The following is a 13,597-nucleotide window of genomic DNA, read 5'->3' on the forward strand; positions in this document are numbered from 1 at the left end:
TTGGCCCTAGTTCTACTCTCTGGAGTTACCAGATATTAGGTTAAATCTCTTCCAAAAGACAACATTTTGCATTTTTAAATTCAGCTATTATTTCTCCCCTATGTCTCTTCTACATCCCATACATCCGTGATTTTGCCAACCTCAAAGACACTCAATAAATGTCTGATGAAAGAAGGAGAGAAATGAACCACTCCCCAACCTGGCTCCATCCTCTGGGTGTGCTGCTTAGCTTTTCTTTTAAAATGATGTGCCCAGAACCAAACAGCTCTGAGATGTGACCTGACCAGCAAAGAATATAGGGGATTGAGCCTTCCTTTAGATTTAGATACTATACTTCTCATACAGCCGAAGATTGTGTTAGCTTTTTGGCACACACGTCAAAAGCACTGACTCATATTGAGTTTTCAGCCAGCTAAAATCCTAAGTCCACACAGGTACATTACAAAAAAAAAATCGTGTGCCCCTCTGTTAAGTATAGTCTTGCCCTTCTGTATTTGTGCAATTAAAAAAAAATCTAAATTATAGTTCATCTTGTTGGCTTTAGATTATCATTCTAAGTTTTCTAAATGTTTTTGAATCTTAATTTTCATCATCTAGAGTTTTAACTACTCCTCTAAGATTAGAATTACTTGCAAATTTTCTGATGAAAAAATTGATCAGGATAAGATGAAGAGCAGTGCTCTATTACTAGAAATTTCCCTCTAGGATGGCATCAGTTTATGATATTATTTAATACCCTTGGGCTAAAGACACTCGACTAGCCACAAATTACTTAAATGTACTATAATGCAGGCAACATATTCCATTCTGTCCATATGGATATTATGGCAAAAACTTGTTGGAATCCATACACAATGTAACTACAACTGCATGCTAATCAGGCAGGGCACACTCCTACTGAACCCATAATGGTTTCTAGGGTTCCCCATTGCCCTTCCCAAATGTTCACAAACATCTATTTCGTCATCTGCTTCAGAAATTTCCAGAAATAAATGTTGGGGTCAAGAACCTTTAACCATTTTTTCAAAAGGCAAGATATCTGTGCATCTCTAACCCATATGGACAAATGGCAATGTTTCTTAATGACCTTAGGTCTTTAATGTTAAATATAAATTTGTTAAGTTTCATGGGATATAATTCATCTAGGCCATGTACAGGTTTAAATGTACAAACTTTAAAATAGGTTACGTGCTCTATTATTATTTTCATTTCTATTTTGGTCGCCAATTCTACTTTAATCATGTCTGTTCAATTCTTCTTGCTAGGCCATTTTCCTTGACAAAGAAAATAGAAAACAGCCTAGCAAATAATAGACCCATTCATTCACTGCTGAATGAATGAATAAATGCTTTCACCATGTAATCAGTTAATACTACAGCATCTGTCCCAAACAATTACCTACATATATTTTTTCTTGTTAGTAACATGTGACATGTGTATGTGTTTTTCACCTAAGTCTTTTCCCTTAATATTTATCTACAACCTCAGCTCCTTCTGAGTTGAAGCTTACTGGACCCTGTTCTTATTAGTTCTATTACTACTATTTTTGCATTGTTCAGTATGTGTCCCCTCTTTCTATTTTTTAAATATGTTCACCTAGAATCTGATCGCAGTTAACTACCCTGGTTTCATTTGATGCTGACTCTTTTTCTTCCTCACTGGAAATGTGTGTTTAATTTGTTCATTCATTTACTCAAAGCATTGGTTGAGCTTCTTGTAAATGCCCCCCGACCCCCCAGAAAAAGACTATTAAGGTTTTGAAGGCAGAAATCTTATGTAATTCATTTTGACACCTCCTTTAGCATTTAATAGTGTCATTCACAAATAAACAATCAAATATTTACTGAATGAATCAATCCTGTTGCAAAACTTTGAGTGATACCTTCAGGCGTGAATTTTAAGTTAATCTGTTCTTACAGCATGTAAAACAGTTTTTATCTCATTCTGTTACGCTCCTGTGAATTCCAGTACTCCCATCTAGCTCTGCTTTCCTTTCTGTGTCAGCTGTTTTTCTCAATATCCAGTTTTAACTTTATCTGAATTTTTTTGTCAATGTCTTACTCTTCACTGGGTTGATGGTCTGCTGACAAACACATTCTTTCTACTATTTTTGAGTTGTATTCTGTCTGTGGTCAGAAGTTCACCATGTGAATAATCATACGTCATGGCACAGAAAATTTAAAAACCTTGCCTTGGTACCAGCTACAAGGTTAGCTATTCATTCTCTGTTTTCATTTTTCTTCTAAAGAAACTTACAGATAGAAAAAAAGTTGAAAATATAATCTGGGCCTTAAGTTTTCTACTAAAAAGAATCTCAAAATTATTAGAGATATAGTACAGGCTTCTCTGGGTGCATCATTGATTTTTATATAAATCAGAGTAGATACTAATCTATTACTTTAGTAAGCAACAGGATTTTAACCACAACCCCGATATGCTGTTCAGAAAGATATTACCCCATCTTTTTAGTTATGCTTCTCAATCGGCAAGGTGGAAAACTGTGTGAGTCATTCTTGATTTGTCTTTTTCTCAACCCTAATCCAACACCACATAATCATTTAAATAGTCACTAAATATAGGTGATCCTACCTCCTCAATATCTCATGAATCTATTACCCCTTTACCATCTCTATAGCAATGATCTCAGTTGAATGCCTCATCACCTTTTCTATCAATGAAACTCCTCCCTAATTTGTCTTCCTGTTTCTAACTTTGGCCCCTTCAATTAATTAATCCTCCACAGCACTATTTAAATGATTTTTCTCAATTGCAAATTTGCTCATGTCATCATCTGTTTATGTTTTGTAAAATTGTTTCCTATCAAATGAGTGACAAATGTTTTGTTCTTGGAATGACTCACAGGAGTCTGAATGAGCAGACTCCCTTTAAACTCTTCACTGTTATCATCAGCCATTATTCTTGCATATCATATATTCCTAATCAATCATACTAACTTCTTTGAGTACCACAAATACACTATATTGTTTTACTGCTCTGCCTTGAATGCTCTCTCTCTCTCTCACTGTCCGCTGGCAACTCCCCACATTCTTTAAATCTCATCTCTGATGTCATCTACTATAAGCCTTCCCTGCACCTCTCATAATTGATAAATCCCTTCTCTGAATCACATATAGAGTTCTTTTCAAAGCACTGATTTTATACTACAACTCCTATTTATAAGTTTGCACCTCCAATTGGATATCACACTTCCTATGGTAGGGATTTTGGGTCTTTTTTTTTTTTTTTGTATTTTGATCACTTAACGAAGTGCCTACCACAGAGAAAGCAATCAATAAATATTGGTTACTAAGTGAATTCATGCTGTATATGGGACAAACACTGGTCTTAAAGCATGGCACACAGTTCAAAATAGGTTCTGCAGAAAGCATACATCCCAATACTTACAACAGCAAAAACATTGAGCTCTTAATTATTCATGCTTACAGAGGAAGACAATTATAGATTTTAAAAAATCATGGACAGTATAAAAATCCTTTGTATTTGGCATTCCATATATGTTTATATACACGTCTGACAGATTTACTTTCCTAATAATCTTTTGTTTAGGCTAATAATAAAATGAAACTGTGGGCTAATACACCAGCGATAGAGCTGATGTTGTAACGGGTATGCTAGGTAATAAGTCAGGTGGTCTAGAACTAAGAATAATCCATGAAATGGGCATTCACACCTGGCTATGCATTCCTCTGGAAGGGAAGAGAGCTGGAAGGCAAGGGAGTGGGTCAGCCATGCTTCTTATCTCACACTATAAATTCTGGAGGAGAGAGACAGCTGCCAGTAGCTTATGTTTGGTCAATTTTCCTGGGAAATAGGCCCAGAGGATAGAAGAGATTGAAAGTCAAACAAAAAGCAAAGGGGGGTTATGAGGACTATGAGTCACACTTGTATTTTGGGAAGTGCCTCTGACGGATGGAGCAGCATTGAATTGATTCCAACCCATTATTTGAAACTAGTAAGAAGGAAAGAGAGGAAGGTAGCAGAATGGGGGGAGGAAAGACCAAAAGCAAAGGTCAGGTTACCTTTCTAACAAATGTAGAATGAGAAAAAGACACTTGGGGTCTGTGTATTTTTAGGATAAATAAGACTGATTGTAAAGGGAAAGCTCTAAAAATTTCTATATTTGAGTATTGTGACATGTTTAAGATTTCAATCTGAAAGTTTTTTCTTTTTTTTTTTTTGAGACAGTCTCATTCTGTCGCCCAGGCTGGAGTGCAGTGGTGCAATCTCGGCTCACTGAAACCTCCACCTCCTGGGTTCAAGTGATTCTCTTGCCTCAGCCTCCCGAGTACCTGGGACTAAGGGCATGCGCCACCATGCCCGGCAAATTTTTTTTGTATTTTCAGTAAACACGGGGTTTCACCATGTTGATCAGGCTGGTCTGAAACTCCTGACCTCAAATGATCCACCCACCTTGGCCTCCCAAAGTGCTGGGATTACAGGCATGAGCCACTGCGCCCAGTCAATCTGAAAGTTTTCTATACACAAATCTAGTGTGCCTCTGAAGTCTTTCAAGTCAACCTTTTTTTGGCCCCATACTATGTTGCTATCGACATACTATAATCCAGTTCTGAGAAAATCAGGACTGACAGACTTTAAAAATGACACTGAAAAGCGACAGACAGGTTTGAACCTGGCTTAACCACATAAAAGTTGAACAAACTCTCTGAGCTCTGGCTTCCTTCATTATAAAATGGGCAAATTCTTGCCTTGCCTTTTTCACAAAGTTATCATCAAGATGAAATAAGAAAAATAAAAAGTATTTCTAAAAGTGCTTGTGTGTTTGCACATGTAAAAGAGAAAAAGACTACTTCAGACCTTCTGTAAAAATTCAACCAGGTTCAGCGAACTAATGATGGCAGGATCTGGAGTAAGCTTTGCATTTCATGCCTCAGTTTTCTCACTTGTAAAGCTTACTCTTCCTGGCAGGCTCAGGGAAGGAAATACTGAAACCGGTAAAGCATTTGGTACTGAGTAGTTAAGAAAATTGGGACGAGGCCTCAGGGGGTTTTGGATAATATGAAAACTCTATTTCCGAATCCTTCCTAAAACCAGACCTCCATGTACCAACCAATAAAACTTTCACTGCAGAGACTATAGGATCCAAATGTCTCTGTCTCTTCTTTCCTTGTCCCCGTGTGAACAGCAAGCCTGGCTCATTCTCAGTCCCCAGGTAGTTATCCTGAGCCTGCCTTTCTCAGCAGCAAGGGCAAGGGCAGAGAGGTGGGGTGGGGAAGGGGGAAGGTAATTAAAATGGCCACCCATTCAGAAGAAAATTGAGTCCGTGGAGGAGAAAGGGCAGGGAGAGGGAGCAAAACCCTTAGTGCTGAAGCACCAGGAAGAAAGGCAAGACACAAAAGAGGGAAGAAGGCAGTAATTTAGTGGTCGTCTTGACAACCAGAGTCCCTATTGTTCACGGGGGCTTTACCTCACAGGGAGATCTCCCTGTTCTGCTCTGCACATACAACTCCCACCACAGGAAAGGAGGATGGGAAGGGAAGGGTTGCAGGAGGCAGAAGTGATAAGTAATTATGTGCTCGCAGAAGGGGCTGACCTCCAAATTTCTGCAAATATTACGGATAACAGATTTAGAGTGTGCTCAGCCATGATTTGGAAGAAAATTATTAGGGATTTATTTAAATCAGCAGACATGGGAGGACTTCAAATTATGCTGTGAAAATGGCTACAGGAGGCTGGAAAAGACCAGCCTTGAGGAGAATAAAGAATACATATATGAGAAGCAGATGCCCAAGATAAACAAAGAGAAAAAACACTGAGAGGGGTGTAGAGGAGAAGGAAAAGTGACTATCATTAACACCATCACCTTGGTGTAGAAGAGCTACCCAAAAGTATTTCCAGTTCCCTGTCTACAGGCTGAACTGTAAAACCTTTCCAAGTAGAAGGCCATCTATCCCGTTATGAAGGACGTAGGGACACCGAAGTGGCAACTCCAGAATCTCCACAGAATAGGAACTTTGGGAGCACTGACTATGGGTAGAAAACACAGAGGAGTAATAAATAAAACTGGAAAAACAACAAAAAGGAAACCTGGGGGAGAGAGGAGGCAGGTGTTGAGGAACTTACCTTGATGCTGCATTTGCACACCAGCCTCCCTCCCAGGAAGGCTGAATCCTCTCCGAGAAATCTTTCGGGGCCAGCATTATATTAGAGTTAAAGTATATTTCCCACCAATTTACCCAACTCCCTCCCTGCTCCAGTACCAAATAGCTCTACTTCTCCAAAGGGCACTTGGAGAAGCCTGCAAGGACAGAGGTAAAGATCAAAAGTAAGCAATAACATATGGTTGCTTCTCCAAAACCAAGTTAATGGGGGAGAGCCAAACGGTCTCCATCCATGGCCGAAAGCAATAGGGAATGTCCTTGATTATGTAACAGGTCGATAAGATTCCTAACATCGGGGCTATTCAGCACTGACAATCTCCATCTTAGTGAATACATAATGTATAAGATTTTAGGATCACAGGAGACCCTGAATATAGGTCCAAGTAGTTTATACAGAATGTTAACAAAATTCTTGCAATTCAGATGTCTAGCTGGTCTCATCACCACAGACTCTGTTCTGCTCACTCTGTTCTGAATGAATCAGCTCCAGCACTGAATTTTTAACGGGTGGGATCCACTCAAAGGGGCAACTTCTGGTCATCCACACCACTCAGAGAAGCAAGCATATGCTGAAGACGCATTAGAGCAGAAGGAAGAAGGGTGAAAGATCAAAGAAACAGGGCTTATCTAAAAGTCACTGGCACTAAGGAGTAGGCAGATAAGCGGCCTCTAAACCGTAGAGCAAGCCAGGGAATGGCTTCAATATACTGTATCAACATCAGGGCAGGGGACCTATAACTGCAAAACAAACAGGTCTTCCTCAAAGGACAGTGAATGGTATTGTTTAACCTGCAGCGCCACCTGGTGCCCATAGAGAGAATTCCTGTGCCCACGCCATGCAGCAGCAGTTTGGTAGGCTTTTTGTCACCTATTTGAAACAATAAAAGCAACACACATTCAGAAAGAAGCTGGCTAAAAATATTCCAGGTTGCTTTTTATTTGAAAGTAGAATGCCCCTCCTCCTGTTTTAAAAATGTCTTAGTGTCTAGAATATTATTTAGCCTAAACCAGTCTAAATGACACCTATCTCACAAGATCTAGCTGTTATACCTTCCTCTATAAAGCCTCTCTAACATTTACCTCTAAATTATCTCTTATCCCCTCAAAGAACTTCATGCACTAGGCTATGATTTCTATTTCGACAGTAACAGGCAAAGGAAGTTAAGTGGTTTGTTCTAAGTCACATAGCCTCAAAGCAAGATCTGAATTCAGATCTGACTTCAAAGTCCAAGTTCTTGCTTTCCATGTGGAAGGAAAGAGGTGGAGAAAGTACAACAGCAGGAGATGCTTCCAGAGAGGGCAGGCTCGGTGGGGCTTCATACTGGGAGGCCCAGGTTGGGGAGGGACGCTGCACTCTTTGGAAACGAGAGAGCCATTAGAATGGGAGATGGCCTGAAGGGCCCCCAAACCTCTTTGCTTAGGCCGTACCATGGCTCTGGGAATCAGAATTCCCCAATTAACTGAAGATCTGGGTATGCCCTGTGTGGAGGGAATGAAAGACTCAGTTTCCATTTTGCTTCTGGTCCCCCAGCACTGTTGAGGAAACCCTAAGATTCTTAATAGTGATAAGCAGAGGGACTGCCTCCAGTAGAATGACGTGTGATCTTCTGTGTTCATTTATTTGACACAAATTTACTAGGTGCCTTCTATGCATGGGGCTGGGTGTTGAAGATATAATGGTAAATAAGACACAGTCCCTGCCCTCAGGATGCTGACATACATTCTAAAGCTGTCATCAAAATGTCAAAATCTTAGGTTCCTGTTTGCAGTCACAGATGGGCAAGAGACACCAAGAACCTGACTTGGAAAAAAAGGCTCTGAGGTTTAAATACCTCATGATATTCTGTTTTTTGTTAACTTTTACAATGAGCAATTTTGTACCTCTATTTGAGTATATGAGACTTCAAGAGCACACACACACAGAAATGCAAATGCAATGCACAGGCACACGGCTGTCAGCTGCCATCCACCTGCTACAATCTCAAAGATATATTCCAGTAGAGACTGTCACTATGTGACAGGAAAGGCATGATGTCTTCATCCTAAGATGGGTGTAGAATAAGTGATACCCAAGAAATATGACAGGCAGACCACTCATATGACAGGGGAAACTGCTAGGGCCCATCCCGGCCCAGTCTATAGAAGTCAAGAGCTTCCCTTTGGCATGGCCTAATGGAAGAGGCCTGGGACAAGCAGTACTCCTTCCCAGGGAGCCACAGTACAATCTGAGCAAAGCCATCAATGAGAAAAATTAATTTCAGCACCTCTAAAAACAGCCCAAGCCAATGACTGGAGAGCCAGAAAATAACCGAGAATTCTGAAGACTGAGCTTGAGTTAATTTTGTATTTGGGGGTCTTGCAAAAGTATGCGTATTTCTAGAAAAGCTGTGCATAGGAAGAGATCGGGTATAAGACACAGCCAGGCATCAGAGCTGAACTGGAAGAAAACGTTACACAGCAAAGGAAAAAACTGTAATCTATGCTTCCTGAGAAACTCTGAGTCTTAACGTTGATAATCTTTTCCTGATTGTGAATAGCATATAAATAGAGATAGCTAAGAGACAATCTCTGGCTCAGAAGTGCTTTAAAAATAAAATCAGAATATGCAGACAAAAATAATTTATATGCTACCATCAGATGCCTGTGTCCCTGAGACCAGCTGGATGGAAAGCAAGAGAGGCTAGATGGGAATACGGCAAGGGAACTTTCAGGTGAACCCAATTCTAGTGGCCACTGCTTTGTGGGAAAGCTTGCACGGAGGGGAAGCATGGCAGAGCAGTGGGAAACACATGAGCTCTGAGGCCAGGATGACTTAAGTGGAAACTTAAGGCGTGGTTGTTACGACTTTTATGATTTTGGGAACGTTATTTTACCTGAATGTAATTTTCTTCACTTATGAAATGTAGAACTATATGTCTATCTCATAGAATTGAACATTAACATAAACAGTACATAGCTGCTTTCCTGGTATTAATATTGTAATAAGCGTCAGTTCCTTTCCCATTGCAACTACTCGTGCCCTTTTGGTGGCAGACCTGGAGGTTCTCTTAAGAAATAACCAATGTCACAAAGAACTGTTATCCACCTGCTAGTTAGACATGCCCACCAAGAAAGAGGCCCTGGAAGTAGAGTTCCACTCAGAAAGCACCTTGATTCTGGAGCGTTCTAAGAGAACAGTGGAAGCAAGAGGGTTCATGGTCAACCTTTCCCAGCTGTCCTTAGGGAGGTGGACGTTGCGCCTTGCAGCACAGCACTCTCCAGTGCTCCCAGACTCTGCCGCAGCTCTCCTGGCCTTTCCTAGGAGATGGTTTAGAGAGAGACATCTTCTCTAAGAAAGTGATTCCAAGGTCTGGTGTAAGGTCCAGAGCTTGCCATCAAGTTTCTCCTGGGTCCCCTGCTTGTTGGACTCCTTAAACCTGCACACTCTTTCTTTTCTTCTTCCTCTCTGGATACTTCCTAACTTTACACACTTCACGCTCCCCTCTGCCAGAACCTTTCCCCCCGGCTTTCTGCCAAGCCATTCCATTCCCACATGTCCCCAACACTCACACACACACACACTGTCTCTATCTTACACACACACACACACAGACACACACACACACTCCCTCTTTAACTGAGAAATCCTGACGCAGATGCCAGGAATGTGTCTGCTGCCCTTTTGACACAGGTCTGATGCCATCGTTGGGGCCATGGGGAGGGCAGCGCCGCAGACGTGGCATTCACGCATTCTGCTGCTGGCATGGTTCCTATTTTTATCGTGGCATTGCTCTGGGTGTCCAGGCAGGGCGCCGGTCCAGCTTCTTCTCATTCCTTCACTTTCCATCAGGACTCCACACCAATCCTACCCCTTACCTTGGCTGGATCTTCCTGCCCCAAACCCCCTACCATCAATGCAGCACAGTGTATCTCTCCTCTTTCCCTCCAACCCAGTCTAACTCTGAGTACTTGCCCAGTTTGCTAAATCTGATTCTGATGTTTGCAGAGATATTTTCAAGTTTCTTCTGTTTTCGGGCATGAGCAGAGTTTGCACAAGCCGGATTTGCTCCTTGGCTCAGACTGCTACCCGCTCTCCCCTTCCCCTCCCTTTGTCTCTCATTCCAAATAAGGAGTGCTTCTTGTTACATAATTGGATGTTCCCAGCACAGAAGCTGACACATGAGCTTAGGCGCACATGCATGCAAGACTTCCCTTTGACTTAACAATGCCTTTTTTGGGCATCTAACTTCTCTTCAGCTCCCCTCCCACTTCTCTCCACATCATCAACAATCAATGGAGATTTATAAGCCTGGCTCAGATCAGAGCTCTTCCAACTTTGGCTTAGAAGGAGGGGTTATGAAGTCGAACTTACTCTGTTTTTTTTTTTTTCCTTTGCAGGATAGAGAGTGTGCTTATAATTTGACAGAAGTCTATGGCGTCCAAGGCAGTAATGTACACAGGTCTTTTAAAGTTGCAAGATGGGTACACAAAGTTGGAAGCAGAGGAATAAACTTGCCTGCTTGGGGATAATAATACTGGAGGTTGGAACATGAGGACATTTTAAGGAGGAGATGCACTCAAATCTGGTGACTATAGCATCCCTGATGGTCAAACTGCAGTGAGTTCTAAATAACTAGAGAAGTGGCAGTACCACGTGTGGCACCAACACCAACTATCCTGCTCTTTTAAGCACGGAACTTAAAGGAAGAGAACCCAAGTACCCTGCAAAAGCATATGGCTCAGCTACCCGTGGTTTCAGGGAGGACAAACATGTAGCCTCCTAGGCAGCAGTCATGGGGATGGGAGGCAACGGGACCTCATATCATGCCTCTTGTGGGAGATGCAGGGGGTACAGTGGAGAGGTGCTGCAGCTCTGGAGATGTCAAGTTTCCAGCATATTGGCTTACCAAAGCAAATAAAGCTGAAGCATGCAGCAATGCATACACCACTTTTTAAAATTAAAACCTGCAACTGTCCCAGGGATAGTAACATGGGCTGTCTTTAGACTGCAGGACTGCCCTTAGGTTAGCTGCAAGTGTGTAGATACGGAGATGCAGTTTGGATTCTACAAACTGCCTGATAATCTCCAGTACTTGGAGACAGAGATTTTTGGGTTGGCTTTTATCCTGCTGAATTGCAGGGCAAAGATCTGATCCTGAAATTTAGACAATCATCACAGCTATAAATCAGAAAAACCTGGGTTCAAATTCTGCTTGTGATATTTATTAACCCTGTGATTTTGACTAGATAACCCACATTCTTTATAAACCTTAGTTTCCTTGTCTTTAAAATGAGGGTCATAATACCGCTTTCGCAGGACTTGGAGGAATTAAATGGTATTAAGTTGGTGCAAAAGTAACTGCGGCTTTTGAACAGCATGTGCATACAGTGTTCAGTACAGTATTTGCACTAAGTCAACTCTCGATAAACATTTGCTGGACAGCAAATGTGCTGATGCTGACGAGATTACCAACGTTTACACTCTGAATGCTAAAATGTGTTAGCTCCATGTCTATAATGCACAGGGTGCTTGCAGGAATGAGACCATGGGCCACCAGTGCCAGATCTTTGGAAGCTCTAGTGGAAGAACCGGTTCTTTCTTTAGATATCATGACTTCTAGCTTCCTATCTTAAGGAGGCTTCAGGAAAACTGTGAAACCAGCTATAAGGTACTTCAGAAGAGGGCCAAAAATGTCATTAAAAAGATGGGAAAAATGATTTGTAGGGATACATGAATGGCCTCAAACAGAGAAGTATGAGATTCTTCATTTAATTCTAGTCTGTGGAAGCTTGGGTGAGGAGACTGCTAACCAGATGTGGTCCTATTTTCATTGCAGCTAATACAAAACCAAATGGGCTAAGGATAAAGTTGTATTCTTAGATATAAGAACTTGTTGACAGGAAGGGATATGAGGTAACTGAACATGTATAAAACATCTTCACCTGGAAATATGTACAATGAGCCAAAGATAACAGGCCATAGTTACAATAAGTTTTTCAAAAGTAACTAGCCGCAAAATGCTGTTCTTGCCCAATATTCACAGTGGCTTCATTCAAATTCACCAAATATATTCAGAGTTTTCCCACTTTTCCCATCACAATAGTGATGCTTTTCCATAAAACAGAATAAGACAAAACCAAAAACAAAAAGTCAGAACGTGAAAAGAGGAGAAAGTCTAGGGAAATTCAGCTGTAAGCCCTCTCCCTCATTTCCTTTATGGCATGAGCTACATTTGGGTTTTGCTAGTCTGCATTCACCAGACTTTACCCAGCTCACTGGAGTTGTGGTTGTAGTTGGGGAGTGTCAGGGATAGGAATGGAAAGGTGAGGAACTTGCCTGGGCAACATAGTGAGACCCCATCTCAACCAAAAAATTTAAAAAATTAGCCAAGCACGGAGGTGTGTGCCTGTAGTCCTAGCTACCTGGGAGGCTGAGGTGGGAGGATGGCTTGAGCCCAGGAGGTTACAGTGAGCTATGATTGCAGTGCCACTGCACTCCAGCCTGGGCGACAGAATGAAATCCCATCTCACTGATATTTCATATATTGACATTTTATCCTCAATATATGAAAAATGAAAAAGAAAGAAGTCTCACAGCCTCTGCTCTGAACTCTAAAATGAGCCCTGTCTTTTCCATGTCTGCCACGCGCCTGGAGCTTGCTTCCCTCGTATTTAACTTTTCTGCCTTAGATCTCCCAGGGCCCTGGCTACATGAAAAAGTACTTCTGTGATCATTCTCTAACTCCCAGAATATAGGTATTTCTCCTTTATCTGGACTAGCCCAAACCCTTGAGTATTCTGTTATTCAAACTTCAGGTCAACTTTTTCCTACCCCTTTTATATAAGGATCTCAATCTTTTTTGAATTTCTCCTAACTCATCTATACTTTTATCCTCATACTGAATAATTTCTTGTGTTCTGAAACCAATCTGTCATGTAAATGACCTCAAGGAGAAGGGGTCATATTAGATCACATACTAGCTAGTTTTGGGATCTTCTCATTTTGTTTTTTTAAACCACTTAGAAGATTAGCAAAGGGAAGTCCAAAAAAAGAAGAAGAGAAATGAAGGCCTAATTAGTGACATCCAGAGGTGACAGAATAAAACTAAAGAGACTATACTTTCAAGTGTAAAGGTACTGGGAAGGGAAATGTTTATTTCTTTATTCAATATTTAATGAGTACCTACTATGTCCAGGCCCTGTATAAGCTGCTGGGGAGACAAAGCTAGTTCCGGTCCTGAAAGAACTAATAGTCTACACAGCATTTCTCAAGCTTGGTAACACTGATATTTTGGGCAGGATAATTCACGTTGTTTGGCATGGTGGACTGTCCTGTGTAGCTGCAGGATGTTTAGCAGCATCCTTGGCCTACACCCACTAGATGCCAGTAGGCATCCCACATCTCCTTCCCAGTTGTGACAACAAAAAATATCTCCAGATAATGGCAAGTGTCCCCTGGGGGACAAAAGTGTACCCCA

At 41.4% G+C, this 13,597-nt stretch overlaps 1 protein-coding gene across 5 annotated transcripts in view; it reads right to left on the minus strand.

Annotated features, from left to right (window-relative positions):
- SNX19 (sorting nexin 19) overlaps window positions 1-13,597 on the minus strand; it is a 40,724-nt gene that overhangs the window by 11,785 nt on the left and 15,342 nt on the right. The gene's annotated exons all lie outside the window — the stretch shown is intronic.

This window comes from Pan troglodytes, chromosome 9 (genome assembly GCF_028858775.2).
Source record: "Pan troglodytes isolate AG18354 chromosome 9, NHGRI_mPanTro3-v2.0_pri, whole genome shotgun sequence".
Classification (NCBI taxonomy): domain Eukaryota; kingdom Metazoa; phylum Chordata; class Mammalia; order Primates; family Hominidae; genus Pan; species Pan troglodytes.